Consider the following 21,628-nt stretch of genomic DNA (forward strand, 5'->3'; position numbering starts at 1 on the left):
TTTATTTTGTAGCCTGGTTCCTCTCAGGTTTGTTTTTTTTCTTTCAGTCCCTGGGATTTCATGACTGGTGTCAAATACTGTTTGAAGCAGAGTGGGAGGAAAGTGGTTCTTCACAAGTGGTGGTGGAAGAGGCAAAGAGAGCATTTGCTTTGGTCTTATAGAACCAGAACGTGGACTTGAGCGTCTCTGAATGCCTGGATGTTAAATTAGTTCTCCTTAAAGAGTCTTTTGTACGTGAAAACCATCCCGTCCCATAAGACGTTGGCGAGGATAGTCTACTTCACCAGCCAAGCTAGGTTGCCAGTGGAAGGAAGGATCTAGACGAATGGAGGGAAGCATCGCAGGCAGAAGCTGGAATGGTGTCACATGATTCTTAGGTAACACTGCGTTGTTTTCTCCCTCTTCCAGCTCCTGTCGCTCAGATCTCAGGCATGTCCTTTGACTCTGACCGAGCTCTTTTCACCAGGTTCCTCCGCAGGTCCTCACTGCTCTGTCCAGGCAGTAAGTGTGTGCCCTTGGGCCCTGGCTGCTGTCAGATCCTGGGCTGTGAGTGTCCGAGAATTATCTTCTGCTTTAGCTATAGAGTGTGTCCCTAAGGAGAAAGTCACTTGAGACTCCAACATTTGTAATTTTAACTGAACATTAAATCTTTCATGGGGAAAATGTCTCACTTATTTTTCTGTTTTAATATGTGTAAAGTCAGTAGCCCTGATAAAAATGACTAATCGAATTTTTGTTGTTGCATTTCAACATTGATAATGCACACACAAAGAAACGCCATGATGACAGGGTACAGAGTTCCTTACTACCAGGTCTGTGTTTGATGCGAACATAATGATTGGCATTCAGCAGCACTTGGACACAATTTCATGGTGCATATCCATATTCAAGAGGCAAAGTTAAATGTCATATCTTCAGATGGGCAGCAATTAATATTAATAAAAATCCAGCAGAAGTTTTGTTTTTTTTAAACCTGGGAAAAAATTTGTAGCGGGAGAATTTTCTACAGAATTTTATTTTTCATTTTGCTTAAACTAATTTCTAGGCATTTGGCTTGCAGAATACTGTGATTTTGGTTTTGTAGTAGAACCGTTTTGTCAGCGAAGAGCATTAAAATTCAGGCTTGGGCTCGTGTCATATTTCAGATGAAAGACATTTTACAATCAAACCAGGAAAATGTGAAAATAGAGATTTATAATGGAAATGTTGATTCAATTTGAGTTGAAGCCAAACATTCATGAGGGAAAATTAGATTAAACAGTAGATGTTTAGAGGGACTTTAAATTATGACAGCTTTAAAAAAAACATATGTCGTGGCTGTTCCCCAGGCTTTGAGCGTGCTGTGTCTGGCAGACTTGGGATGTTGCTCCTTGATGTTTCAGCCATTTATTAAATTCTCTTTTATCCTTCTTTGGACTAGTGGACGCAGAATGTATAGCTTGGAGTCTGGTCGTTGGAAACTGTATCTTGTACATTACTATAGGATCAAAACCTGATGTCGGTGGAAGTAATTCTGTCCTGTCATACCATATTATATTTATGAGCATAAATTGCCATTTTAGATTGTGAGTATAAAGCTACCAGTTACAACTGATTTATTCCATTTGTCAAAGCTTAACAGACACTCTGTACACCTAATTTATTTTCATATACTGTTCAGATAGAAGGAGGGGAGAGTGCTTGAAGTTGTGAAAAACTGGAACGGATGAGTTGAGGGAGCATGCTAATGGGAGGATTCATTGAGTGGCTGGATGCAAATGCTGGAATGATGTGTCTGCTCAAACATCCAGCACCATAGGCCCCTGCCTGGTGGGGACTAGCAGGACCTTTCCATGGTGGTGATGTCTGAGCCTAATGGAGGCATCTAGGGTCAGTGACAATGCTGTTGCTGTGGGAGCTGCCCCTTATCAGATATTTGATTTGCAAATACTTTCTCCCATTCTGTGGGTTGCCTTTTCACTTTGCTCTGTTGATAGTGTCCTTTGATATACAAAAGGTTTTGATTTTGATGCAGTCTAACTTACTTATTTTTGCTTTTATTGCCTGTGCTTTTGGTGTCATATCCAAGAAATCATTGCCAATCCAGGGTCGAGAATCTTTGCCCTATGTTTTCCTCTATGAATTTTACAGTTTTAGCTCTTACGTTTAGGTCTTTGATCCATTTGAGTGGATTTTTGTATATGTTGTAAGGTAAGGGTCCATCTTCATTCTTTTGCGTGTGGATTTCCAGTTGTCCCAGCACCAGTTGTTGAGAAGACTCCCCTTTTCCTCTTGACTAGTCTTGGCATTCTTGTTGAAGATCATTTGCCTACTTACACCAGGGTTCATTTCTGGGTGCTCTTTTCTAGTCTATTGGTCTATATGTCTGTCTTTATGCCAATACCACACTGTTTTGATTACTGTAGCTTTGTAGTGAGTTTTGAACTCGAAACATGAGAGCCCTTCACCTTTGTTGTTCTATTTCAAGATTGTTTTGGATATTTGAAGTCCCTTGAGATTCCATAAATTTTAGGGTGGATTTTTCTATTTCCGAAAAACACATCTTTGGGATTTTGGTTGGGATTGCGTTGTATCTTTAGATCACCTGGGGTAGAATTGACATCTTAACAATATTGTCTTCCAATCCATGAGCTTGAGACGTCTTTATATTTCTTTGAGTCTAATACATTTTAATATCTATTCCTTGATGGCAAGAGTACACACTGGAGTGTAGCCGCCAGGCAGACGTGCTGTTGGATTCTTGCTCTGCCACTTAACACGTTGTTCAACTTTAGATGAATCTCTTGGGTGTCTCCGAGCTGTGATTTCCTCTTCTTTAAATGCAAGTTGTGTGAATGTGATATATTGTATATTAAGGGTCTAGCAGAGTGTGCGTGGCATCTTTTTCTTCCCTTTGTGCCTTTCTGCCTACCTTGGATGTCTGTATGTGCACCAACTTTGTCTTCTGTGATCTACCCAATGCTCTGCCTGGTACCTCTCATGTGTTTAGACTGAGCACTGACCCCGGGAGAGCTACTCTGACCTAAAGTCTTCTCTCCTCTTTCCCAGTCAGGTTACCTGTGTCAGACTCTGACTGTAGCTTGAGGCCAGTGCTAACCGCATGCCAGCCTTCTCTGTAGGGATCACTGCCCTGCCGAGCTCTTCAGTCTGTGTGCCTGGGCCACCAGGGATCCAGCACTTGGTCCAGTGTGTACTTAGATGGATGTAGTAGGGAAGGAAGAAGGCGGGGTCTCTAGAGGGCAGCCCATAGCACTGCTTTTTTTTTTAAAGATTGGCACCTCAGCTAACAACTATTGCCAATCTCTTTTTTTTTCCCTTTTTTTCTTCTTCTTTTCCCCAAAGCCCCCCAGTACATAGTTGTATATTCTAGTTGTGAGTGCCTCTGGCTGTGCTGTATGGGACATTGCCTCAGCATGGCCTGATGAGTGGTGCCATGTCCACGCCCAGGATCCAAACTGGCAAAACCCTGGGCCGCTGAAGTGGAGCACACGAACTTAACCACTTGGCCACAGGGCCAACCCAGCACTGCTTTTGATTTAGTGGTTTAATTACACCATACGCTTGTGTAATGTTTGATGTTTTCCAAAGTACTTTCCTACCTCATGGATCTTGAAGATGAATCAACAGCAGAAACACCTGAGGAACTTGTTGAAAACAGTCTGGGGACCCCACGCCCAGTCTCGTGAGTCAGAGTTCCCAGGCGAGTGCAGAAGGAATTGATGTTTTTCACAAACTCCCTCAGCCGATTTTCCAGCAACTGGCCTGGCACTGGTCCACAGAAACCCCTGACCCATCCCCCCTGCCAGTTCTGGAATGTCGTATTCACAATCCGCCAGGCCATCCCTGGACACAGCTAATGGGAGATGAGAGCACCTCATCCCAATAGGCAGGGTTTGTCCCATCGCACGTCCTGTCTCTCTTCTGGGGACCTTGCTTCCCAGTCCTCCTCAGCGTTTCTCCTACAGTGAAAATAGCAGTCCCCTTGCCCTGCTCTGCCTCAGAGCGCTTAACGTGGGTGTGGAGTCCGGGCTCGCTTTTGCTTTGTGTTTCCTGTATGAGTCTGGGTCTTTGTTCAGATTGGTTTATGTAGCAGCTAAGCCTCAGCATCTTTTTCCGAAACGTAAATTTCAGTTCCCTAAATATTGCAGCTCACTTTAACAAGTTATTATGGGGTGTGCTTTATTGCCCTCAAGAAGCGTGTAAACAATTTTGGAAGCTGAATTTGCTTTTCATCTTCCACCCCTATAAAAACTGCACAGAAATGCAAGGCAGGTCAGTACACTCATGCGTTGGTTAATGCTTGGGGTACCTTCTGAGAAATGCATCTGTAGGTGATTTCGTCATCATGCAAACATCGTAGAGTGTACTAACACAAGCCTAGATGGTATAGCCCACTGCACCCCTAGGCCATATGGTACTAATCTTATGGGACCACCGTCATATATGTGGTCTGTCATTGACTGACATGTTGTTATGCGGCGAGTGACTGTATTTGTCATGTGCCCGAATGAACTGAACACATAACTGAGTTCACAGTAAGGAGTGATTAGCGTGAGCTGAAGGATTTGAGGTTCAACCTGGAATGATGACAATGACAAAGAAAGCTATTAGTATTTATCAAGTTCTTACTGTGTTTCAGGCACGTGCTAAGCATTTTGCATACATGATTGTATTAGACTGTGAAACCCCAACTCCTCCTAGTCTTCTCCATCTTAATAAGGGTCAGCTGCATCCTTGTTGTTAATTAGCCCCCAAATCCTAGCGCCTTCCTTGCCTTTTCTTGCTCTCTCATTCTGTGCAGGCCATTTATCAGCTGATGCTGCCAGTTCTGCCTTCTCATCTGAACCCAGATTCTCCCGTCCAGAGTCTGTCCGTTCTCACCCTCTTAGCTGCTGCCCCCGAGGTCACGCCCTCCTCACCCTCCCCTGCCTGGATGTGTGCATCGCCTTCCCTTTATCCCTCTCTCCACCTTTGCCCGCTAGAGCCTATTCTCACTGCAGCAGATAATGTGACTATTAAAACCTGAGTCAGATCTTGGCACTCCTCTGCTCAGAACCTTCCAGAATAAAAGCCCTCCATCATCTGGCCCCTGCCATCTTACCACCCTGTTTCCCGGTATCCATGCTGTTCTTTGGTTATGTCAGGCTTGCTCCCAAATCCAGTCTTCTTTTCCCTTGCAGAAGCTCCTCTCCCCTCCCTCTTCCTGTCTCTCTGCATGGCTCATGCGCTCATCCCTTCCTCCAGGTCTTCCCGTTAGCCGCCTTACCCTTCTGTTAGCATCCACACCCATGCCTAAACATCCCCGCCTTTTTTATCCTGTGCCTGTATGGCACTCACACTTGACAGGTTATGTGTTTATTTGTTCCTCTTTCTTATATGACTTCTTCTGTCAGAACATAAGTTCTGTGAAAGCAGGACTTTTCTTGTTTATTCATTACTGTGTCCTCAATCCGGGAACAGTGCATGACACCTAATAGGCACACTGTGAGTGAGGCTCTGTCAGATGCATACATTGCGACCTCTTTACAGGTGATGAAATGCAGATTCTAGGGTTTAAGAAGTTTGCCCAGGGGAAGCACTGTGAGTAAATGACTGTGCCAGGATTTGGTTGTGTGATTATGGAACAGAAATGGCGTTCCAGGGAGCGAATCCAGGGGGTGGGAACAGGTCTGGTATCTTTGGGAGACAATGAGGAGATTTTTAGGGTGGTCTTGGCAGAATGGAACTAAGTTTGTACAGGGCCTTAAATGGCTACAGGGAGCTTGAAAAGCTTTACTTTAAATTGGGGATGACAGTAATTCCTACAACATAAGGTTACTGGAGTTTATACTTGGAAAGTACTTAGAAGGTGCCTGATACTTAGAAAGTGCTTAATAAACTTTACAGTTTAGAGTATATCTGTCTTGACAGCAGAGCAAACCTGGGCTACTGTCCCGGGCAGTGTTTTGGACTCATGTAAATGGTTTCTAGAGCATTCCCAATTTCAGATTTCATTTTCTTTAAAACTAAGTAAGAAACATTGGGGGTAAATAAATTGTCTGGCATGTGGCTGTTAAATCTGGGTTGAAGATATTTCAGTACTTGAGAAAGGGGAAAATAGGAAGATCTTAGAATCTTGCATTTCACTTTATTTTTCAGCTTTTAGAATTGTGTTTGAACTAGTAGCGTCTAATCCTGGGTGTACATGAGAATCATTTTCTAGAGGTATAGATTCCAGACTCATTCCAGGCCTCTGAATCAGACTCTTGGTGCTAGAGGCCAGGAATCAAGGTATAAATGTCTCCTATGTAATTTTGAAAATTGGAAACTACTGGTCAAAACTACCGCGACTTGTTAACTTTTCTCAGAGAGAAGGAATATTAACCTTTTTGCTCAGAAACAGGGTCTTAGCTTTTAAGAAACCTTTCTAGTTGTACTGCCCCTTTTTGGAGGGAATTAGGGCTGTGCTTAAAGAAAAGATCTGTGACTACAATATGAAGGGAACTGTAAATGCAAGGAGAACAGATGGTGAGTTTTCCTTCCCCCAGACATGATGAGACTTCCGGTTAAACAGGAGAGGATGCAGGAAAAACAGGCTGGTTCACCTTCAGTGACCAAAGGGTCAGAAGGAGTTCCGCTTAATCACCAGTGAGACTCATACTGAAGTCTGGGAACCAGCACTTCGCTCCCAAATGGCCTAGGTTGGTGGCGCAATGAGGCTTTATGTTGCTTATGACACACTGCCCTGCAACAGGCAAGGCAGCCCTCGGGAGTATAAAACGGACCTCTCATGGCTTGCTCTTGCCTTCTGTTGGCCGAAATTGGCAGCACCTGTTTTTCTCCCCATGAGACAAAAAGTAAAATTTGCAACTCTCTACTCCTTGTAGCTGAAGAAACAGAGAAGGGACTTGTGATGTCTTATTCACCATTCTGTAGTAATGGCCCTCACCACTCTCCAGTTTTATAGATGTCTAGGTTTTTAATCTTAGCAATTAGAATATGGAAGTGAAGGTGCACAACTCTGAACATTATTTTCGCTGATATGAGTCAAGAGCAACAGCAGGAAATCCTTAATGGGACCTTCTTTGGGCTGAGCTGCATTTGGCACCCTGAGGCCTTGCTCAACAGGTTTGCCTTACCAGGAAGCTTTCATTGTCTACTCCAAGCTAAGAGCCACGTCTTGTCCATCCTTCTGTGCCCAGTTGGGCACTTAGTAGGTAAATAGGTAAAGAAGTGTTTGTTGCATGGATGAATATGATGTTGACTATGATGTAATGAAACAGAAAGGACTTTCAGGGTAAAGTTTCGGAGTAAACAAGAGTGAGCTGGAGGGGGAAAGAGTCATAAATAATAGCTTTGAGTGCATTCAATTTTGTCACTTCTAAGGGAAGAGGAAGGACATTTCAAGCAAAAGCTTAGGTGTGGGAGGCTGCATGGGGTGGTTATGCAGATCTTTCCAGCTGTAGTGAGACATGTATGAACCAGAATCGGTCATTTTCAATAATACTACATTCAATTAAAAAGGAAAAAGGACGCTGACTAACAGTGCGCATTTTGGGACCCTAGTAGGCAATCCATTTTGCTCCTAACTAGTCATGTGACCTTAGGCAAATCACTTAACTTGCGAGTTTATAAAGTGAGGGTGTCAGAATAGATTATCTATGTCCCTTAAGATCTGATGTTATGATTGTGAGTCTGAGTGGGTGATTAATACTCAAAGCACTAGACAAGGCTCTCTGGCACAAGGGAAAGAATGTTTCTTCAACACAAAACCAAAGGGATCAGTAAAAATGCTGTTGTTAGTGGTGGTGTGGAAGTTTTGACGTTATTATTTGGTGGCATTATGTCCAATCTGCTCTGCCAATCAAATGCTTGAGATTCCCTTAGGGTATTTGGGTAACTAGCAAGAGCCAACTGGCATCAAAGTACCACTTGAGTATGAGCTGGGCCCATGCATAGATCTCTCTGGTGATGCTAGGCTGGAGGAGCTGCTGGCTTCCTCAAGGCCCACGTTCAGATTTACCCTCAGAATGGTTCTAAGATGGGCAAAGAGATGAGCCATCCGTGATATAAAGGAGTAGCGGTGGAGAGGGCCCAGAAAGATGTGCCACACGTGGATTCCAGCTCTTTCACACTCAGTGACCCTGGTCACTGCCAACAGTGACCTGTCAGACTAGCCTCCCTCTGGAGGGCAGGGCAGGCCTTGGAGCATCCTCTCTTCTGCAGTCCCTCTTCCCTCTCTCATGTGTGGGCTTACCTTCTGCGTTCCTCCAAAACTGTTCTCTCCTGAGCCCTCAAAGAAATGGAGATACGTATTTTTCTTTTCGCTTGAAGTTAGCAAATTTGGATTAGGTTGGCTTCTTTTGGACAGATGAAGTCAGCAATTTTGTTTTGTCTTCATTTCCTAATTTTTAAAGGCCATATGTAAATTGGAGAAGCTACCAGTTATACTGGAAAGAAGGAAGCAAGCTGGGGTCTGGGTCTGATTCTCTTGATTCAGTCATTTGACTGTAGGCATATGACTGACTTCACTGCCCTGAGACTCCTTTTATTCATCTGATATGTGGGAGAGCAGACAGAGTTTTTCCTAGGATCAGATTAACATAAAAGGGTTTTGGAAATGGTAAATCGCTAAATAAATGGAATACAGTGATATTTTATGATATTTTATGATAAAGGACACATTATTAGTCAGACAAGTTCTTTGGGCTCTGCCTATGATTTTTAGGACGTTCATCGTGATACAGATGATTTATTTAGTTGCTGACGTGGGGTCAGTTTTCCTCGGTTGATGTTCTGTTTGTGTCTCAGGACAGAAGTCGCCATAACTGCAGTTTCGCCATCTCTCTTATTCATTAACCCGGAAATTCAAAGAAAGTAATGCTTTCCCGTGACCATAATTTTTACAAGGAAATAGGGTTCTTAGTGTTCTTTTTAATAAAATATTATATGTCGTATTAGGTGGTTATTCTTTCACTTTTTTTCTTTAGGTAAAGATCTTCGTGGTGTTAGGAACTTTTTACAAAGTAATCAAGCCAAATTAACTAGCATGCACCTGTAAGTGAAAGTGGTTCAACTTTCCTTTCGTAGTTAGCATTCAGTTCATATTTCTAAAATTCCAAGTGAATTATGTTGAGCGAGAGTTTCCACCTCAGTGCGCTGGAATTCATTCTCGAAACTAGTGAAATGAAAGTGTATCCCCCTGGAAGCAAATGCCTTATTAAAGAGGTACGTTATGGGGAAAAGGGTCAAGGATTCATTCTAGCATTACTCCTCGGTTGGACTTTCCAGGAACCTTTGTATTCTGGACTGCTGAATGAGCTTGTCTTCCAGCTAGCCAACAAAACTAGGACAAAATGGGCACAGTCAGACAGGGAAGAGCATGAAAAGAGCCGCTCTGTGTCTTTCCCCTTCTCTGATTTGCTGACCTCAGCATTTGTGTGTAGTTTCTCATTTTCTCTTAGGACAGGTTTATTTTCAGATAGGGATGGAGAATTCAGATTGGACACAGTGGCAGCTATTAAATCAAGTATTTATCATGTTTTCCTCACCCATTACATCCCTGGTTTATTGGGGGCCCGGCCCTCTGGGCAGCTAGGTGGTCTGTCACTGACAGTCCCCAGTCGTTGGGCTGCCTCCCTGGTCCTCCCTCTGTCAGCCCCGCGGTAGAATAGAGCAAGCAGCCACTGGGGGCTCCTCGGAGGGGACCCTGGCCTCCCAGCCGGGCATGGGTCTGCGGCCCACTCCTGCTGTTGGGGTCACAGCTGCAGTCTTAGCCGGAGGATGTTAATGTCCACTCGTGGCTTCTCTCCATCAGATGGCACTGTGAGGGGCCTGCAGTCTCAGGCGGGTGACTTGCTGTCCAGGTCCATCTTTTAAGAATCAATCTAACTTTAGGAGTGTCACTTCAGGGTAGGGCATGTTTCAGGTGCCTATATGTAGATTCTGGAATTGGAAGAACTCCCAAAAAGTGGGTCACGGAATCCCAAAGGCAGTGCACTTACATATGTCCTGCTGTCTAGGGTTGTAGACTCCTGCTGGGTCTCGGGTCCCAGGTGAGGACGGCGAGTGCAGGGACAAGCCTGGGGAACCAGGTCTCTTTTTTTCCTGTAGCACAGTCCACGCTAACTGGCTTTCAGTATTGGTCCTACAGGGAGTAGGGGAGCTGTGAACACTTCTCAAAGTGCTTAGAAGTGGAAGGTCAGTCTAGAATTCAATAGCTACATTTTACGTAGATATTATCTGGTTACATTCACGTTCCCAGTTGGTGTTTGGTCTCTTTTACTTCCTGATTCCCCTTGCTCTCTCTGGGCTTCTCATTCCTGTTTTGACATGGGAACAAGTGTCGCTCCTTGGTGAGGTAGAAAGAATGTTAGCAAAGGGCTCGAGAGATAGATGGGAACAAACCACCTAACCCATTTGGCTTTCTCGGGCTTTCTTACCAAATGGGAATAATACTCCTGTTTTGCATTGGTGTGGTGTTTAATATCTTGGGAGCACTTACGAACGCTTTCCCATATGGTCCCACAGCACCTGTTGGAGGTGTGCTCGCAGACATGGTCCCCATGGTACGGATGGAACGGAGTCTCGGGGAGTACGTGGATTGCTGAAGGCCCACAGTTAACCATGTCCTCAGAGGTGGACACAGATCTCTTAATTCTGAATCCTTTATGCTGCCTACCACACTGCTTCCTCACGGTGTACCCAGGGTCACATGAGGTGTAAGGAGGGTGAAAATACATGCAAATGTAAGACGTTATTATTCCAACCAAGGTTATTTCCAGTGTGTGGGAATGGAGGGCAATAGTTTTGTGAATATCTGCTATAAAAAAATCCATATACTGTTTTAATCAACAATAGGCATTGCTCATCTAACATTAACATCTACTTCCATTTTTAAATATCTTACTGTGGGACTTAAAAGGAAGGAGAAGAAGCTAATAGTCATCTCATTTTATGTAAATAAGAATAATATGCTCTGTATAATTTAAACATTCCTTGGTTTTATAGAGGATTATTTTAAAAATATTTTTTCTATTTATTGAATTTAAAGTTTATGTATATGTGGTTTTAAGATTTTTTATTTATTTATTTTTATTCTTTTTACTTTTCCTTTCTCTCCGCAAAGTCCCCCAGTACACAGTTGTGTATTCTTAGTTGCCGGTCCTTCTAGTTGTGGCATGTGGGATGTCACGTCAGCGTGGCCTGACGAGTGGTGCCATGTCTGTGCCCAGGATTTGAACTGGCGAAACCCCGGGCCGCTGCAGTACAGCGCGCACGAACTTAACCACTCGGCCACGGGGCCGGCCGCTATATGTGGTTTTATATGTTCATATATAGTTATCTAATTTGGACACTTTGGAAAAATATAAAGAAGAAAGCCAAAAGCATGCAGAAGCCTAGCTGTAATAGGGAACTGCTGTCATAATATGGGGGTGTTTCTTTGCTGTATTTCTATGTGTATAGGCTTTTAACTTAAAGTTTTGTATTTAGCTCCTTTCACATGATATTATATTGTAAAGCCCCGACGTCATGCATATTCTTCAAAGAGCTTTTTGGACTGTGTAATCTTCCAGTGTACTGTATTTACCCTTGGCCGCTGACTGTGAAGACCATTTCAGATTTTTCATTCTTGTTAGTTCTCGAATGAATATCTTTCTATATAAATTTTCCCCCACATTCTTATTTTTTAGATAGGTTTTTCTGATGCAGAAGTGTTGAGTCAAATGACCTTCCACAGTTGTCTTTGTTGGTGTTCAGAGGGAAGTGCCGTCTGCCACACACGAGGGTGTGTATTCCCCAGACCCTCACCATCATAGTGTGTACGTGTGTGCACACACATGTGGATAACTTTTATAAAGTGCTAGTCAGAAGTGGTATCCTATTCTTTTAACTTCATTTTTCCTATTACTTGTTCTGCATGTGCATATCTTTCCCAGCTAAGCTTCTTGAGGATTAGCAAGCTTGTCTTTTGTCTTTAATGCTCCCCCAGGCCCCCAGCATCCAGTGCAGTGCCTAATAGAACTGAAAACGGTTATTTACTGGAGTAACAAAAGGTTTTTTGTATCACATAATAAACCTCATAAAGCTGTTCCACAAAACCCAGTATCCTGTAATTCAAGTAAACATGAGAACAATGCGAAGATGGCTTTGAGTGTGTGTGATGAGTGAATGGAGTTTGTTGTATATTTGCTGCTAAAATTACTATTTAAAAAAAGTCAAATGTAAAACTATCGTATGGATTGGCGGGGTTTTCTTTTCCTGCCCTTTATCTCGGTTGAAAGGAAGTGTCTTCAAGTTTAATGGCTTCCTGGTTCACTGGTTGCATTTTGACAAAGAGCACGTTGAAGGGGGCTGCCTTATATGTCTAGTTCAGTTTTCAGTAGCATTGATTGATTTTAGTTCTGTTGAGCAAGGTGAGACAGGGTCTTTGCTGTGCAGGAGTCTTCACTGTGGATTCAACGGAAAATAACGTGAGTGAGAGATGCGCTTCTCTTGGAGATCAACCACAGGAAGGATCCCTAATCATATTTTTTTGTGTCCAGCCTACCAGCTTTTTATTATAAAATGCTCAAGTTCTCTTCTTTGCCACCCAATGTCGCTAACCCTTTATTTAAAGAATAGAACAGATTATTTTTTATGATTTTTGAATGAAAATAACAAGTACAGCCTAAAGCGGTTGGCACTAAATTGAAATTCTTTTCTTCTTTCCCTGTGTTTTCCTAAGACACAAGTGCCTCAGCTTAAATTATTAATTGGAACTTCTGATTTCCTACTGTGGCATTTGTCATTCAGGGGCCCCATTGCTGAAAAACTGGATTAACTAATAACCTCCTGAGGGAAGGGGTGCAGGGCTATCTCTTTTTATCTCTTTCTGATTTAAAAGATTTAGTGGGAAACAGTCAATATCCACAGCTGTTCTTTTGTCTCCTTGAAAAAATTCTGTGATCAAAATATTCCATTTAACAAAATAGCTCTTTGTTTATTCTGCTTTTACGTAGAAGAGAGTAGCACCTGGCAGGAGATTGGGGCATTTTCCTCACCTTCTGAAAACTTGTTTGCCTCTTGGAGAATCAGCTTAACTGTTGCAAGTCAGCCACTGATGTAGGTTCCTATTATTCTGTGTACATAAATCAGTGAGCAGGTATCACATTATATCTTGTCAACATGACTATGCTCCTTGGGGATAGTTATGTAGTTTACTCATTTTAATTACTCAATTTTAAATCAGTTAGTTTATCAATAAATATTTATTCCTATATAAATCAATTTTTTCAGCTAATATCCTTAGAACTTTGATATAGGAAGCATGGAGGTAAGCACTTGACATCTAGATCTCATTAAGTCTTTAGAATAATCCTATGAGAGAGGTATAGTTATTCCTGTGTTAGAAATAGGAATTGGAGGCCCAGCAAGGAGGACGAACTTGCCATAGTCTCAGCTAGCCTGTGGTGGAGCCGGATATTTGCTGAGCGCCCGTGTGCAGAGACATGTCTATGCCTTCTAAGCACTGAGAGGTTACAGGATGGGAGCCACAAGCAATTAGACTGCTGTAAAATAGTGGGTGTAACATCTGGTGGGGAAAAAAGGTGCAGGATCCTATGGGAGCCCAAATTAAGATAACTTAGAACCAACATTAAAATCTGAGAAGACTTCCTGAGAATCCACTTAGAAGCTGAGGTCTATCTGTAGCACCTGTTGGCTGGCAAGGACGGGGAAGGGAGTCTTGGAGAGTATTCAGGCAGGAGGACTGCTGAGCAGAGGCCCCTCGCATGAGAAAATGAAGGGCAGCATGTGCAGACATGGTGGGCAGAGTTCCCAAAGTGACCTAAAGGGCTGAGCAGCTATCTGTGGACCAAATCATGAGTGACCTGTGCAACCTTCAAGCAATCAGGCTGTATTCTGAGAGACATGGACAACTATTGCAGGGTTTTATGATAATCTAGGAAAAATAAGACAATGGTTCTAACTATGGTGGGGGGAGTTGAGGTAGCAAGGTCTGCATGGATCTGAGAACATTCAGAAGGTGAAGTTGATAGGCCTCCGATTGGATGTGGATGATGAGAGGAAGGCAGGATGAGCACTAGGTGCTGGGTTTGGGTGGCAGGTGGATGGTGATGCTGCTCCTGACCTGGGCAGAGGAGGAGCAGGTGCAAAGAGAGTGGACAGGAGGACCTAAGCTATCATAGATCAACCTGGCAGCATTGTGTAGGAGACATCCTTTGGGCTTGTGGGTATATTTCAGAGTCATCTGCATAGAGATAGTATACGAAACTACTAGAATTGCACAAGGAAATGTATGGAATTAAAAGAGAAGGTAGCCTAAAGTAAGCCCTGAGGAGCATCAGCATTTAAAGAGGAGTCAAGAAACACTGTGTTCCATGCATGTGTCCTGATAACATGTCAACTCAGTACTTTCGGGTACTTTGGTTTGCAACCATTTCAATTTAGATGGATGGGTCTGAGTTCATCCTGAGTGCCAGCTACGTGCCAGACACTACTCTAGGGGCTGAGGGTATAGGCAGTGAATAGGACAGACCAGGACCCACTCTGATGGAAGCTCACAGCTGCGCCACAGAAAGTCACGTGAGAGCTGCACCTGACAACATTTAATTCATGATAAATTCAAGATAATTCAAGATAAGTGTCTAAGAACTAATTTTCTAGCCGTCAAAGCTATGATCATTATTGAACTTCTATATCCATTTATGACCCTTATTATTTAATAATAGCCCATTTATCGTTATCTCATATCCTTGATTTTAGTGATCTACACGATAAGAATTTGAGTTAATGGATTGTTTTATAGCTGTCTAGTCATAACTTCACTTAATGCCAGCCTGAATGCACCTGAACTTAGTAATTTTATGGTGAATGCATTTCAGGTGGTTGGACCTTGAGCGTGACACACTTCAGCTCCTTTATTGTCTTCCTGGCCACAGAGGGGGTAACACTGGGGACAGTTTGTCCCTCCTTTTTATCCCTTGGGCAATTATATGTGTTAGCATTAGATCTGATGGAATATGAGTATGAAAAATAAGCATTTTTACAGTAGTTATAACTTTTATTATAAATCTGCCATATAATTTTAACCATTTTTTTCCTTGAATGAGGCTCATAATTTCTGCATTTTGTGGTTTTCAATCCATTTGCTACAGCTGCAATCCTGATAAGTGGCTCAATTACAACTATAATATGGGTCTTAAAGACTCGCTGATGTCTCATGGAAAACTTTGAAAAACATTCTATTTAAAGACAATTATGCTTAAATATCACATTTTCTCCATTTCTGTTCTATCCTTTAAAAATTATATGAAGACCATTAGCATGAGAACAGACTATTCCTTCAAGCTCGAAAATTCTTGAATTTCTCTTTGCCTCACTAGCTGCTGCCTTCCGTTGCCCTTCCTCACTCATGGCCACCCCACTACCTGTGAGGTCACACAGGTGCGCATGTAGATTTTCAAAGTGCTCACAGAGTACTGGGGACAGTTTTCAATTTTTACTGGGGAGCAAGAGCAATTTGATGAAATGTAAGAATAATTAGAAACTGGGGAGGGGGGTCAATGTCCTTGACATTAAAAATGAACTCAGAGAAAGGAGGAAAACACTGTCTAGAAACATGTTAGAGATCCATTTTAATTAACGATCATTCTAAGATGAACTCTTTATCTTCTCCCATCCTGGCAAGTAGTCAATATCTCGGATATGGGAATTACCTAGACAGGAGGATGTTCATGCAGATTTAGTCTGTCTCCTTAGAAAGTCCTTGGGAAAGAATTAAATGACTCTTCTATATTCTTTAATGTTTAATTTTTTTAACCACACCAGGTTAGCGGTGTGAGTTCGTTTAGCCATGAAGTTAGGAAAATAGTACATTTAAGATGCTCTTAATTAGAATTAAGGCAGGAGGGAGCCAGTGGTTAGGGGGGGTACCCATGATGTGCACATATGGGGGTCCGTTTTATTTTATGCCTTCTTAATATTTCATGAAATAGCACTTCTGCTTTTTGTGGGAAAATACCATGGCCTTTTTGTTTTAGAACTCTGCATTTGTCTGTTTAAAACCATTGTAACCAGTTTTTCACAATCTGTTAGAAATGACAAAAAGATGTCAAATCACAGGGAGGAAGGACAGGAGCAGACTCACAGCTGTTCATTAGCATGATGTGTGGGAGCTCTTAGGTTCCTGTCGCTTCATCTCTAACTTGGACATGAGGCCCGGGTGCCCTTTTGACCAGGTCCTCTTATTATACAGTTTCCACTTGCCATCCTGTTTTCGAGCGGTACTATTTGTGGGCATATATCCAGATCCCCAGGAAGCTGGCGCCATGCCACCTAAAGAAAAATGGAGCCCTGTGGGAGTCGGCTGCTTTGCCTGGCTCAGAAGGGGGCAGAGACTGATGGCAGGATTGGCCATGTAGGCCTCCTTATTTCTCATCATGTTTGGGAATGGGCCTTTCGCCTAATAGGTGTCACTACTGAGAGGATTAGAAGATGAAGCATGGCCTTCTTTTCTTTTGGTAAGGTTAGGAGACATGTCTATAATCAGCTCATTTGGCTGGTACAGAAATGAGAGTGAGAAGCTCTCTTTTCAGAGCAGAGTAATTGTTGAATTTTATGTTTAAGTTGACCTCTTATAAGGATTTGAGTATGCCATGGGGCAAATACTGTCATGCAAAGAGTTAACAACTATCCATATTTATCTGACTTTCTATAATACACGTTTCTGCAGAATTGTTGAACTTTTGTGATTATAACATATTCTTTCATGATATATGTTGCCATTTAAATATTAAATGTTTTATATTATAAAAGGTTACTGCCTAACATATTTGTTTAGTAATTTATTAATTTATTTAGTAATATTTGTTGAACATCTACCACAAACTATGGCAGGCCTGGCAGATAAAGTGGGGAAGCAAGCAGACACGGCCCTGGAGCTTCAGAGAGAGTCACACAGAGAGAAACAGGAAGTCATTGTGAGACATAGAGAAAGGGTGTTTGGGAAGTAGAGGCCAGCACAGGAGGATGTCGCAGGGACACCCAGTTGCGCATGAGCATGATGGGGACAAGTGGTTGTCTGCTCAACCAAGGCAATTGATGAGCGTGATGGGGACGAGTGGTTGTCAGCTCAGCCAAGGCAGTTGATGCTCCTTCAGAGGAAGCAGCTCAGAGCAGGGCTTGGGGAGTGGGCTGTCTGAAGACCTGAAAGATACTCAGTATGTCTGGGGCATAGGATAGAGAACAAGGAGGAGGACTCTGGGAGATGAGGCTTAAGATGGAGCAGGAGTGGGAAGAGTCTTGTAAGCCATAGTTTGGATTTTTATCTTAAGAAAGATGACTAGTCTTCAATGATTGTCAACCAAGGGGTACCATAGCAGGACAGGTTCAGAAATGGGTAAGTTTGTTAAGTGATGGCAAAATTTGAGTGAAATTTTGTTGACTTATTTTTCCTCTGAAAAGTTAGAAGCTGCAATATTTGCTGAGATGCTAGGGCAGGAAGGTCTTTCAAGTGGCTGCTGTGGAGAATGGAAGAGGAGGTGAGAGAACACGACTAATCTGGATAATGGGCCGAGGCTTTTTCATCTTAGCCTCACAGACTCACCTAAAACCCTAAGAAACTTTGTTTAAAGGTATCTGTGTGCTTTGGGGATTCCATTTTTCCCTGTTTTGTAATGATGCTCACCTGTAATTATTGTGTGCGTTGTGCTTTGTTTGGGGGCCAATCACAGTCCCCTAATTTCTGCAGGCTGCTGTTTCAAGGCTCTTCTCTGAGATGTCCTCCTCTTTCTGTCTCTTCCATCAGTTTGGTCTTCATCAACACCCGTCAGGCAGCATGGCACGCTACCCTGCACTTGAGATTCATAGTGGATTTGAGCACAGAGGACGTGTAAATACCTGATTAGTACAAAGAATAAATAAGGGGCAGGTGTTTGCAGGACGCCTCCTAGATTCTACCTTCTTTACATTCATGTTCATGCTACTAAGACTGAAAATCCCTGTCTTTCGGAAACTTCTCAGCTGAATGCTGCGTGCAAACAGGCAAAGTAGGAAGGTTAGACCTTGTGGACGAACGAAAGATGGTGAGAGATACAGGGGAGTCTTACCTTCCAGGTGCCTGTAGTCCAGCTTGTTGCCCCAGATCCCAGCTTTTCACCAGAAGCCTCACAGGACAGGCGTGATTCACTGGTGTAGGGGTGTCGTGTGTGCATGCGTGTCTGTCTCTCTCTCCCTCTCATCCATTGTCACCTCCAAGACCTGATTATTCAGAGGTCATTCTAGCTCAGGCTTTAGATTTTCATTCCCTCCATTGTTTTTCTTCCTGCATTTCACCCTATTTATAGCCTGTACCATTCCTTCTTCATATCTGCATTTCAAAGCATTGATTTTAATTCTTCCCCATTTACTACAGTACTTTAGAAATTGCATGATGTTAATATTTCTAATTTTTCTTACTTAAAAACAGAGGCTGTAATTGTTTTGAGGTGTTTTATTTTTATCACATTACTAAAAATATGTATTTTAGTAATATTTTTAAAAGGAAGGTGCTGTCCACAATACTTTGTATTTACTAATACTTAGTAGTACTTTTAAAAGGAAGATGCTATCTATAATTCTGTCATTAGAGAGATTCACCTTGGGGAGCTATGGCAAGCTGGAAGATGTGGCTGAGAGTATAACGTGGCAGGAAAGGATCTGCCACAACTTTAAGTTTTTTAATCAGCTACTCTGTCAAGCTTTTTTGGCTTTGAACACTTTGAATTGTTAGTGGCACACGTCAAATGTGTTAAAGGAGGTATAATTATGGTATTAGAGCAGGCATCTTGCCCAGGAGGCGCTGGTTTTGACACTGGATTCAAGTGCCAGAACTATAATTTTTCATTTATTCATTCATGGACCAGGCAGTCTGTGCCACACAGTACAAAGTAGTTGTGAACATTGAATTCACTATCTTTGGTCTTTAATGAAATGTAAGTATGGTCTCTTAGAACATTCGCAATTGGTCTTGACTACACAGAAATCTAACTCAAAGTGAATTAACCAATAAAGGTAATCAGCAGACTCATGAAACTGAAAAATTCCATGGGTAGAACTAGTTCCAGGCCCAGCTGGAGTCAAGAGCTCTGTCCTTCACAGTCCTTCTTTCCCTCACCTGGCTCTGCTTCCATGTTGCTGTCCCCCTTCTCAGTCACACCTGCACGGTGAGCCACAGCAGCTCCATGTTTATGTTCCACCACTTGAGCACAGGCACAGATCGGAGCACCAGGGTTGGGTAACCCTTGCTGGCAGGGCTGTCATTTGCTTCGCTCCTGGGCTAATCTCTGGACCCATCACTGGACCAGAAGATACAGCTCTTTGATTGGTCAAACCTGGGTCACATGTTAGGGGGTGGAGTTAGCCCCACACAAATTAAATGGTTTTCGAGTCATGGTCCTGAGGGGAATTCAGGATACCGTTACCAGAATAAAGGGGAATAGATTCTAGACAGGAAGAATCAGTAGCTGTTGACTACAGCTCGTGTTCTTATCACAAACAAAAAATTTAAAAATCATAACTGAAAGAATATTCTCAGATTTCTGTGGGAAACAGTTTTGTGTGGTCTGAGTTTGCTATAGTTTTTGTCCCTTTTTGGCATGCCTAATAATAAAATTCAGCACAAACTCATCTATTTTTAATTGCTTCTATTATTTATGTTTTAAAATAATTCTTTTTGACAATATATTGGTGTCTTCCTTTTCTATAAGAGATCTATGGAATCAAGATTTTGTATTTTTAATATTGTCTGTTACAAACAATAATAAAGTTAGAAATGTTGAGGGATGTGAAAGCTCAGAAGATTGATTTTCAAATATAAGTCTGAGCCCAGTGACCTCTGATACTTTTATGGTTAGTTTTTCGAGAACTAATAATTCAGTGTATGTGTTGTTCTTACTAATCCTACTGTTAAGGTTTCTGTTTTACACATCTGCTGGCAGGTGGCTTGACCCCAGAGCTCCTCTCTGTGGTGTAGCGAATGGGTTACTGGTGTGACAGTTTGCTCAGCTCTGTGAGTGGTGGGGTTGGGTGTGCCCCAAGCCTTGAGCACGTTCCTGCTCTGACTGCCATGGGCTGTGTGAATATTGTTGCTTTCAGTGTGTGTCACGGCAATCAAAAGGAAGCAAGATAGGGTACATCCTAAACTTTTTAGATGGAATTTGGCCTCGTAAATAGGATAAAGGAGTTACACAGTCGTGGTTAAGGTGGCCCTTTGCATTTCATGTGTACATTGGTCATATTTTTCGTCAGGGATTGGTTATATTTCTGTTCTCTTCAACGATAATCCTTCTTGGATCAGTGTGGGCATTTGTGTTTTGCTAGGAAATCCCTAGTTTCCTCTCTGTTTTCAAATTTGTTGCCATAGAGTTGCTTGTGGTGTAATTGTTTCATACTTATATTAATCTCTCCTGTATAAGCGGTCATGTCTCCTTTCTCATTTTCAAACTTGTATAATGTTATTCTTCTTTCTTTTCCTTTTTCAGATTTGGAAAGGAGTATATCTGTTTTCTTACTCCTTTTAAAAAAACTACCCTTTGGATTTGTCTGTCCTTTCTACTTTTTTCCCCCATTCCATTAATTTCAGCTTTTCTCTTTATTCATTCCTTTTTTCCTGGTTTCTTTTGGTACATTTGGTTGTTCTTTTTCTAATTTCTTAAAGTGGTGAGTACTTAGTTCTCGATTACATTTCCAGAAACTACACAGTTCAGTGGTTTGGAACTGGGTACTGGGTAGAACATGGTTCTTCCTTCTGTAACAGGATTCTTACAAATTAATAGTCTATAACTGAAAAAGAATGTCATATTAATGCCTGTTGAGAATTCACGTAGCTCTGTATCAACCATTAGAAGTGATTCTTAAGCTTTCAAATTTTGTTGAGCGTTCTGTAAACAGCAGAATTGTCAATGGAATTTGTAGATTATGTAGAAGCTAGTACAGTAAGTCAAATACCATTTCAGCAGAGAGGTATTAGGCAAGGAGTTGTTTTCTTTCCTATCTCAGTTGTCATTTTTTTAGTTTCCAGGAAAAGATTTGATAATAGCCCAAATTGTAAAGGAAATAACGGTAATTCAGAATCATCTGTGATCCTTTTACACACAGTGATTCTAAGTGAAATGGATAAGATGCAGTCGTCTCTCTTCTCTTTCTGACAACCACGGGCAGATACTGGTCTGTTCTGTGCACAGAAGCATCTGATTACTTGTTCCCTCTTGGTTTGCCACATCCTAAAATATCATTATATTTCCTCAATTATGAAGCTGCCCTGGGAGCAGACAGCTTGTTGTCATGCCCAGACTGATTTTTTTCCAAAGGGGGAAAAGCAAGCTGCCATCATAAGAAAATACCTGCTATTCCAAGATACCACACATGTTCATCTCAAAGCCCTTAAGAGCCCATTGGAAAGAGCCCATTCTTATACTGTTTGGCTAGCTGGAATTTTAACATTTTCTTGCAGTTATTTTTTACGCTTTGGTGAAGGCTGAGGGAAATCAGCTATATTATACCTTTATGACGACCATCGTTATTTTCAGAAGAAGTGGAGTTTTTCTTTTATTCTTATGCCAACAAGTAAGATTCCCAGCCTGCCATGAGTTGGAAGGTATATAATACC

The 21,628-nt window shown here is 42.2% G+C and overlaps 1 protein-coding gene across 9 annotated transcripts in view; it reads left to right on the top strand.

Annotated features, from left to right (window-relative positions):
• Window positions 1–21,628, top strand: part of SIPA1L2 (signal induced proliferation associated 1 like 2) — a 211,902-nt gene that overhangs the window by 82,870 nt on the left and 107,404 nt on the right. The window lies entirely within an intron of this gene.

The sequence above is a fragment of the Equus przewalskii genome, chromosome 1 (assembly GCF_037783145.1).
Source record: "Equus przewalskii isolate Varuska chromosome 1, EquPr2, whole genome shotgun sequence".
NCBI classification, from domain to species: Eukaryota; Metazoa; Chordata; class Mammalia; order Perissodactyla; family Equidae; genus Equus; species Equus przewalskii.